Here is a 9,683-nt window from a genome sequence, read left to right as displayed (position 1 = left end):
TGTTTTCCTCAAAATGATTCAGACAATGGACACTCAAAGGAAAGGGAAAAAAGAAAACACAAGAAGAAATTAGACAGTACAATCGGGAAACACAGAGGGAAAGGAGGAGAAAGTTTACGGAAGAACAGCTAGCAGCAAAAAGAAATTATGACAAGAAGTATAAAGAAGGAAAGATTGCCAAAGGAGAATGGAAACACGTTAAAAATCTGAAACCTCGAGACCTTCGTAAAGTGAGACGTCAAACCAAGGAGCGAACAAGACGTTGTAGAGAAAGGAAAAAAATTCTGCTCCATTAGTCAAAAATTCTCCCCCCTATAGCCCTAATGGTGATGAACAAGTCAACGTTTTAAATATAGAACCACTTGTAGGAATGGCCGGTTCTTCTAGGAAGGCAGTTGGGCGAAATAGAAGAAATCGATCCAAAGCGAGAGTGTATTATGAGTTAATAAAATACAAACAAAAAAGTTTCAAAGACTGAACGAAAAAATAAATTCAATGTCAACCCCATCACCTAACACTAGAATCAAATCAATTTGTGATAAAACTAAAGTACCAACACCTGTCAAACGAAAGCTTATTTTTACGGAAATTTTAACAGAATACTTGGAGAAAAAAAGAGAAGAATTAAAAGGCAACAAACAAAAAAACTTAAAGTGTTTACAGACCTGATTTCTCCAAAAAGCCTAAAGAAAAATAAATTGGTTGGAAAAGCAAAACCATTCGTGTCATACAAAATGTACAGAAAAGCTACAAGAAATCCTGACCATGAAGAAAAAAACGCTTTGCAAACTCAGTAAGCAATGCTATGGTAGTAAGAGCATTTTTAGAGCAAGATATTAACAGCCGAATGTGCCCAGGAAAAAGAGACACTGTCACTCGGAATGGAGTTAAAGTCCAAAAACGAGTGTTACTGGACACACTAAAAAACCTTCATTTGAAATTTTTGAGAGAGTACAACATAAAGATGTCCTATACCTTATTCAGGAATTTACGACCATTCCATATTGTTCATCCTAAGCTTTCTGATAGGGAAACCTGTTTGTGTATCGAACACGCTAATATGAAACTAATGATTGACAAACTCTACTATCTAAAAGTATTACCTAACAACTCTTTGACGAAACTTCTTAAAATTGCTTGTTGCTCTATAAATCGTAAGAAATGTATGTACAGACAATGTGTTAAGTGCAACTCAAAGTTAAGTATGGATTTTGATAATTTTGATGCTTCACAGTCTGTAGTTTATCGCCAGTGGGTAAAAAGGGAGAAGAACGCATCATGAAGAAAAAAATCAAAGATTGTAAAACTAACTACTAAGGATACTTTCACGTGTTCTTTAAAAGACCTCATTGACATTTTTTGGCAGCATTTCTACAAGATATCCGTCCATACTTTTGACATCCATCACCAGTACAGGTCAATGAAAGTGTTAAAAGAAACTATGGAAAATAACGAGGGTATAGTCCATATGAATTTTTCTGAGAATTATGTGGCTAAATACGCCAGTGAACCTCAAGCCTTACACTTCGGAGCTTCTAAAAAACAGCTCTCTTTGCATACAGTAGTATGTTATAATAAGAGTTTTCCCAACCAAATACAGTCTTTTTGTACTATATCCTCAAACCTCGATCGTGCTGCATACGGAGTCTGGGCCCACCTTGAACCAGTGTTAAAACGTGTTATGGAAGTTACTCCAGAAATAGATACAATCCACTTTCTTTCTGATGGACCCAGCTCCCAACACAAGAATAAGAGCAATATGTATTTGTTGCTACATAAATTACCTACATTGTTGCCGCATTTAAGAAAATGGACTTGGAATTTTTCGATAGCTGGTCATGGCAAAGGGCCAAAGGATGGTAGAGGAGGAACAGTGAAAAGAACAGCCGATTCGATCGTACTACACGGACACGATGTAACAAGCACTACAGATCTCATTGAACAAGTAGCCCTACGCTGGGGTAAAATTAGATTAATTGAGGTAATGTCGGCCGATTTTGACAAGTGGGAGTCTTACTTGCCATCCAAACCACCATTGCTAGCAGGAAATCAACGTGCTCACCAAATCCTATGGCAGATAACCAAGCCTCATGCCGTTGAAATAAGAAGCTTGTCATGTACAAAATGTCAGTTTGAATTCTGCAAACATTACCAAATTGGGAAAGGTTACATTTCATTTCAAGGTGGTAGTGCCAAAGTTATTCCTTATGAAGAACATCACTACTGGTGATGTTAGACTAACATTACCAGTAGTGATGGAAAGATAAAAAAAAATAGAAAAAGAAATTAAAATGAAAGCAAAGGAAAATGAAAGCAAAGGATAATGGTACTGGTACGAAAAGAAAAATGAACTACACCAATCCAAGTTCTAAGTCAAGCAAACTTAACCCTTTAAAGGGCAAAAGACTTATAAAGAAGAAGCAAGATGATTTCTCTGACAGCGATGATTCAGAGTCAGGTGCAGATGTTAGGACTAGGCCACTTCGGTACGATGAAACTGACGATGAACCTGAACTCGTAATTTCTTCCTCTGATGAAGAGCTTCTTCAAGAAGAACTGGACCCCTAAATCAATTGATCCAAAACTAGAAATGTACTAAGCCGTTTATTATGACCTAACATGGTACATTTGTCGTGTAATTGAATTTCCTGATGAAGGTCTGTGTAAAGTCAAATGTTTGAAGAAAGTACTGAATGGATTCAATTGGCCGCCTCACGATGATATCCAAACTGTCCCCAACGATTTTGTATTCTTTGGGCCAATTAATCTTAAGAGTAATGGTCCTTTTCAGGTAACCCGAACTGTCCTTCAAAAAATCAGATTGGTCTACAAAAAAGTAAAAAAGGACATTAAGGCACATTAACGACAAATAGGCTTAGATTGTAAGATTTCAAGACAAAGTTTTTAATTGATTTCAAACCCCTAATTAGTTTTTATTAATTTTTTATTCATCCTAAAACTACCTTTAAGTGTTCTATTTCATACTTATTTGTATAACTATTCATTTCAACATCTTAAATGTATTCCAAATAAAGTTTAAAATGAGAACTTTTTTGACAGCCTCCTAATTTTGCTGATTTTTTCCTACACTTTGAAAATCTGTTACTTTTTTCCTACTTGACTTAATTTTTTTCTCTAAGTTTGAGTTATTCTACGTTTATTTGACTTCATATTCATATTTAGAACACTTGTATATCATTTCAGTTAATTGTTTAGTGACAACCAAACAATTGTGAAAACCAACTTCCCAGTTTTAAATTTTAACTTGCGAAATCTGAACTAAAAGGTAAAAAAATTACAGGTATCAAAATATGTGGTGATATAGAATTGCATACACTTGTCTCCTATAACCCCTATGCAATTTACATTCAATGTATAAGACCACTACAAGCCATGTCTCTTAATACCCCAGCAGGGTAATAAAAGACTAGCCTTGGGGTAATAAGAGACACAATTTTTTTTTTCTAATAAAAACCATTGTTAAAATTCGGAAATAAATTCAGGACACTTTATTTAAACAATACATTAAAATGGCGTTTTTCCTATTTTCTAAAATAAAAAAATAACACAGTTATGATTTTTTTTTCTCTTATTACCCCTTCCGTCTCTTTAATACCCCGGCTTCCCCTATCTATATATTAATAGGCAAGCATGTTTCTTAGGAACCTTTTTTCTCAGCTCGTGTGCATCGCAGGTAAAATCTACTCACACTGTTAGAAAGATATTTTCCTGTAGATGTGCAGAATCCCTTTAAAAATTAAAATAGGCTCAAAAATAAGCACAAAAAAGAAAAATGAATTAATGTCAGGGTAATGGACATGACTTAAAATACTGCAGAGAGAAAGCCATGTGAGGACACTGCAAGGGGGAACATGATACCAGGGAATGCCCGACTAAAGACGATCAGGTTTAGCATGCGCTGCGTGCAAGAAGGCTTGCAAGGATGGCGCAGGACATAGCACGAACAGTCGGGATTGCCCGATGTACTTGAGAGCCGTGCAGGATACTGTGCGTAGAACCGACTATGGCTGTTAGCCCCCAGTGTCAGGTGGCGACATATATCATACCTTGGGAGCCTAGGGCATGTGACCTCTGCAGGGCCTGGTTTCAAAAACCGGGATCATTAGAAAAGCATCATCGTGCAACACACGGTGACAGGGCGATAGTCTTTAAGTGTGATTAGGTCTTTATGTGTGATAAGGGGTTTGGGGGTGTCCACGCCGCTCTCTGCTACTACTATAAGGACTCATGGGTGGTCAACAACAGCCTGGGTGAAAACTGGATTGAGGAGTTCATCGAAAGGATATGCCGGTCTCTTGCAGACTCAACCAATGCTGATCCAAGAGGAAGAGCTAGTGGACGACTTGAGAAGAACGTACACAGAGCTGTGGAGCACGGACGGAGTGTGTGACTTGTACTTGCCGGAGGGACCTTGTACTCGCTTTCTCACTCCGGTCACAGCCTCGGAAGTAAGGAACCGTCTGAAGAAGCTGAAGCCTAGGTGTGCCCCTGGGTCAGATGTCTTAAGGAAGGAAAATATACTATGTGTTCGCGGCATCTGTGGGCTGCTGGTGGGCGTCTTTAACCTCCTGCTGGCTAAGCAGTACTATCCGACTGCTTGGCGAAGGAATTTAACATCAATGATTCCTAGGGAGGGGAAGGACCTGTCACTGCCAGGTGGCTGGCGTCCGATCACTGTGGGAAACATATTGGCCGGACTGTTCAGTGGCATACTGGCGTCAAAGCTGAGTAGCCTTATTACTCTCTCTCCTAGGCAGAAGGGGTTTATAGAAGGGAATAGGTGCTTCGGCAACGTTAGAATGATGGACGAGATAATAAGATTAGGTAAGCAAAACTCCTTATGCGCTGCATTCTTGGACATAAGCAAGACTTTTGATTGTATGCCTAGAAACGCAATTCTCGAGGTTCTAAAAGCACAAGGGATTTCTCGTTGCTTCAGATCCAGATCCTACATTGGGGGTATGTATGATGATATAAGAACGAAATGCAAGAACTGTGGAGGATTCGAAATTAGCATAAAGAGGGGCGTAAAGCAGGGTGACCCGTTTTCACCTCTACTACCTATTCAATTTAGTATTGAACCCCATACTGGACGAGCTGCGGGAGATGGAGGGCTGCTTCTTAGAGGAAAAGGAGAGAGTGCCAGTGATGACTTTTGCGGATGATCTGGTTCTTATGTACATAACTCCCAAGGCCCTTCAGGGGTTTAGATGCGACTGTAGAATATCTTAGGAAAATAGGCTTAGGGTTATCTGCTGATAAGTGTGGAGTTTTCTGCGTGAACATAAAGGGAAAGTCCTGGGGTTCTGTCTTTAAGTTAATGTAATTGTCAAAGTAATGTGGAAAAATAAAACTTGTTATCGATAATATGTTGGAAGAGTTATTGTATTTGACGAGGAATGATGTATAGGAAGATTCCTCAAGAAAATTGCGCATAATAAAAGTTCAGAGAGACAGATGATGAGGCACTCTTCAAAGTCGATGACGTAGTACGTCGGCTTCCAACTCCCGAGCCGTGTACAGCTTCTTGATTTAAGGGACTGTTGTATTTTGAGGAAGATTTGTTTGTTTTAACTCTTCCATTGAGTTGTTTTCTATGTAACATTTTTTCACTCTGATTTCACCCATTGTCATTTATGTTCTCCGATTTTTTTGTATTAGGGTTATCGAAAACGATGTTTTTATACTTTGTACTTATAAATTAATTTCTTAATAACTTGGAATATTTTTATTTAGTACAACGTAAGCTAACAAGCATAAATTTCATGTTTTCTATTGCCCCTGGTAAGTGGGGAAAAGTAACGATGTGTCTATTCACCCCCAAAGTGCGTTATGAATAGAAACAGCCATATTTTATTTTTTTTCTGCTTAATGGTTAAAAAGAAAAAATGATAACTGGTTTGAGTAAAGGAGTCCAAGACCGGAAATATGGGCTAGTGTTGAAAATTTAAAAATTAAAAATATAGTTTTTACAGAAGCTTGCTGCTATAAATTTAGACACGGGATGTTTATTATTTCATCATTTTGTTTGCCCACCGGTTGCCCGCAGGCTGTCGATAGCAGAACAACTAAGGGAAAGTTATTGGGTTACGAAATACTACCATGGCCTTTACTGGATTAGGGTGACATCCCGTACCATGAATTGTTGGAAAAGCTAATATTTTCACTTAATTCAACTATGTTTGTGCTTATAAAAGGAAGAGAGAATGCAGAGTTTATTAAAAGTACAGTATTTATTTCTATTGTACAATATTTATTTACCACTTTTCTGTACGGTTATTGATTTGGAATGTTTACACTCTCAGTCACTCGATGTGCTCAACAGTTTGTTTGCCTCAGACAGTATAAGATGTAAGAATCATTGTGATAGTTATCACAAGTGTGCACTGTCAAACTGTGTAAACTTAAGAAAGTGTCATTTGCTCACACAAAACACTCTTTGTAAGTGGAGTGGTGTTTAAAGAAGCTACCAGTTCAAAATGTTCGTGTATTCCCATCAGACTGTTTGTCCAATAAGATTACACCCTCATCAGCATTTGTAGTCAACACAGACCCGCACACCAAAGAGGAACTCACTGTATCGAAATTTATCTGGATAATAACAACAGACTGGAATATTTTGATAGCTCCGGACAACCACCAACTGTTACTGATCATGTTAACTTCATAAGAAGAAACTGTTGGCAGTACCACTTCAATCACGATATGCTGCAAGGTGAATTTTCTCCAGTTTGTGGACACTATTGATTAACATATTTGTATTTTAGGTCACAAGGCTATTCGATGCAAGATTACGTATCTCAATTTCCAACAAAAGTTAATCAAAATGATTTACATGTATGTAACCTGTTTGACTATTGTTATAAAGGATTGTTAATAAAAACACATTTTGTTGAAAATTGAAACGTTTGATTCTTTTCGAACCCATGTTATTAAAATAGAATATCATATCATCTATTTTATGATGCTGTATGTTAAAGCCTAACCCTAAACTTTAACACTTTCTAGATGATACTTAACTTTATTAATGGGCAGCCCTCAAACTATATAAATATACATTTATTGATATTGCTAGAAGGTTCTAGAAGGAGGGCTGCGTCCCCCACTTAGAGACCCGTATTTAAGCTGTACTTGAAGAGATAAATATCCTAAATGACCGTGAGAGTCATGAATATTTCGGAATCAAGGCAAGAGACAATCAGCGTAGAGACGCGAGAGCTAAATGTAACAATTGTGGGAAAGTAGGGCACGAGGTCGAAAGCTGTTATTTTAAGAAAACATCATTCAAAAAAGAGACATTTCATAGAAGTAACTTTGTCAAGAAGGATAGGCCTGAACATCATGTCAAGAATGGTAACGTGTCATTATTGCGGTAAAGAGGGGCATGTAATAGCTAAGTTCTATAAGCGCCCAAAATGAAATGAAGAAACCGCATTCGCAACGGAAGCCTTTCCAGAGGTTTGACAGAAAGCAGGGAAACCAGCGGTCCGTCAACAAGTGCCAAACATTACAAGTAGGCCACGTTGGAAAGAACCACGAATGCGTTGAAATGGAACTCTCAGCAACAACTAGTAAATCTGTCGCATTATTATTGGACACAGGAGCTGATATTATCATTATTAAACTAAATCAACTGCATGATGAAGCCCAAATTTTTTGACAATACTTCAAAGTTAATTACTGGAGTTTTAGAAGATCCAGTTAAGACAATAGGGACTGTAAATATAAAAGTAAAATTAGTTGACAAAGAAATAACAAATCCATTTCAAGTGGTGTATGACGGTTTCCCGCTTAAAAGTGATATTGTTTAAGGAAAATACTTCCTAAGTAAATATTAAGTTAATATTGACAATGATAGAGAATTAATGCAGATTAGCACTAACAAACACAAACAAACGCGTACAAAGTGAACGCTAGTGTCCTATAAAATAAAAATAGCACCAAGAAGTGAAAACATTCTGTTTGTAAAAACAAAAAATAATGTTGCGAAAGTGTGGTGGAAGGCGAAAGTGTAGTAGAAGGCTACAAAATAAAAGAAGGAATATTTCTAGGTAACAGCCTTACAGAAGCCAGAGAAGGCAATTGTATCGTCTCGATAGCAAACACTACTGAGGAAACATTGGAGATAAAGACTCCTTGCGTACAAATGTGCACTTTGGAAGATATTGTAAATAATGAATATTGTGTTAAAATGTTTAAAGCAAGTAGCAATGAAGACAATGTACATGTTGATAGACAAAAGGAAGTAGTTAAGCAGCTAAGGACTGAGCATCTTAACCAAGAGGAAAATAAAATCTTTGATTGAGATTTGTACAGACTACAATGATTTATTTTATTTTCCAGTTGATACATTAACCTGCACAACAACTGTGGAACATACGATTCCCCTAAAACAAGATACTGCCCCAAGATAAAACCGTATAGGATTCCAGAGCAACACAAGAAGGAAGTACAAAAGCAAATTGACTCGATGTTGGAACAAGGAATAGTAGAAAAAAGTCAAAGTCCTTGGAATGCAAATTTTTTAGTGGTTCCAAAGAAAATGAATGCTTCAGGGTAAGTTAAATGGAGGATTTGTATGGAATTCCGTAAACTTAATGAGGCAACGATTAAAATAGTATATTTCATTACTAGGGCCGAATGTGGCATTTTCCGGCGCGCGTTCAAGTTTTTGTGTGAGGTGAAGCCGAACACAGGGAAACCTAATTTGACGTTCGAGGTGAAGCTGAGTATGTGAGAGCTATTTTCACATACGAGGCGAAGCCGCGGACATGAATAATGGAGCAAGTGCCGGATAGTAACTTTCACTACGAGTTATGAACGATACTTTTCATTACGACGCAAAACTACACAAACACAGAATAGCAGACCTCAGTAATATTAAAACAATTTTATTTCTCTATTAATTTGATTTAACATCAAAATAAAATAAAATCTTCTAAAAAGAAACCTACGTATACTTCTCAATAAATTTTGTTTCAACATCAAAATAAAATAATAAAACAACTTTTAAAAATACATACAGGTGATTAAATTATTAAATTAAACCGTAACAAAACTAGCGCACGTAGTGAATAAATGGAGAACTAATTGAGAGCGAGGGAAAGTAAATTTCGAGCGACGGAAAATCAGCTGATCGATTTTCCCTCACCCTAAATTAGAGCTTGGGAAACGACTACTTTCATTGATGTCAGCTGTTATCGAAAACAGTTACTTTCGTTAAGGAGTGAGGAAAACTCGTTTCCGTTACCCAAAATAACGGACATATTAGATCAGTTAGGCAAGAGTAAATATTTCACTACATTAGACTTAGCAAGTGGATTCCATCAAAATAAAATGAGGGAAGATGACAAGGACAAAACTGCATTCAGTGCCCCTTATGGACATTATAACTACAAGAGGATGTCATTTGGATTAAAATCCGCACCAGCGTGTTTTCAGCAATTAATGAACACGGTACTAACGGGGATTCAAGGAATTAAATCTTTTGTCTATTTAGACGACATTGTAGTTTATGCAACACACCTAACCTCAAAGAACATCAGGACAAATTAAGGGAAGTGTTTAACAGGTTAAGGCAATATAATTTCAAACTTAACGCTGACAAATGTGAGTTTCTACGCAATGGAGTCAGTTATCTAGGACATAAAATAACTGATGAT

This window comes from Macrosteles quadrilineatus, unplaced genomic scaffold, assembly GCF_028750875.1.
Source record: "Macrosteles quadrilineatus isolate MER2022 unplaced genomic scaffold, UCM_ALF_1.0 Scaffold_2__2_contigs__length_208266976, whole genome shotgun sequence".
Taxonomy (NCBI): domain Eukaryota; kingdom Metazoa; phylum Arthropoda; class Insecta; order Hemiptera; family Cicadellidae; genus Macrosteles; species Macrosteles quadrilineatus.
This window is presented reverse-complemented; position numbering follows the sequence as displayed.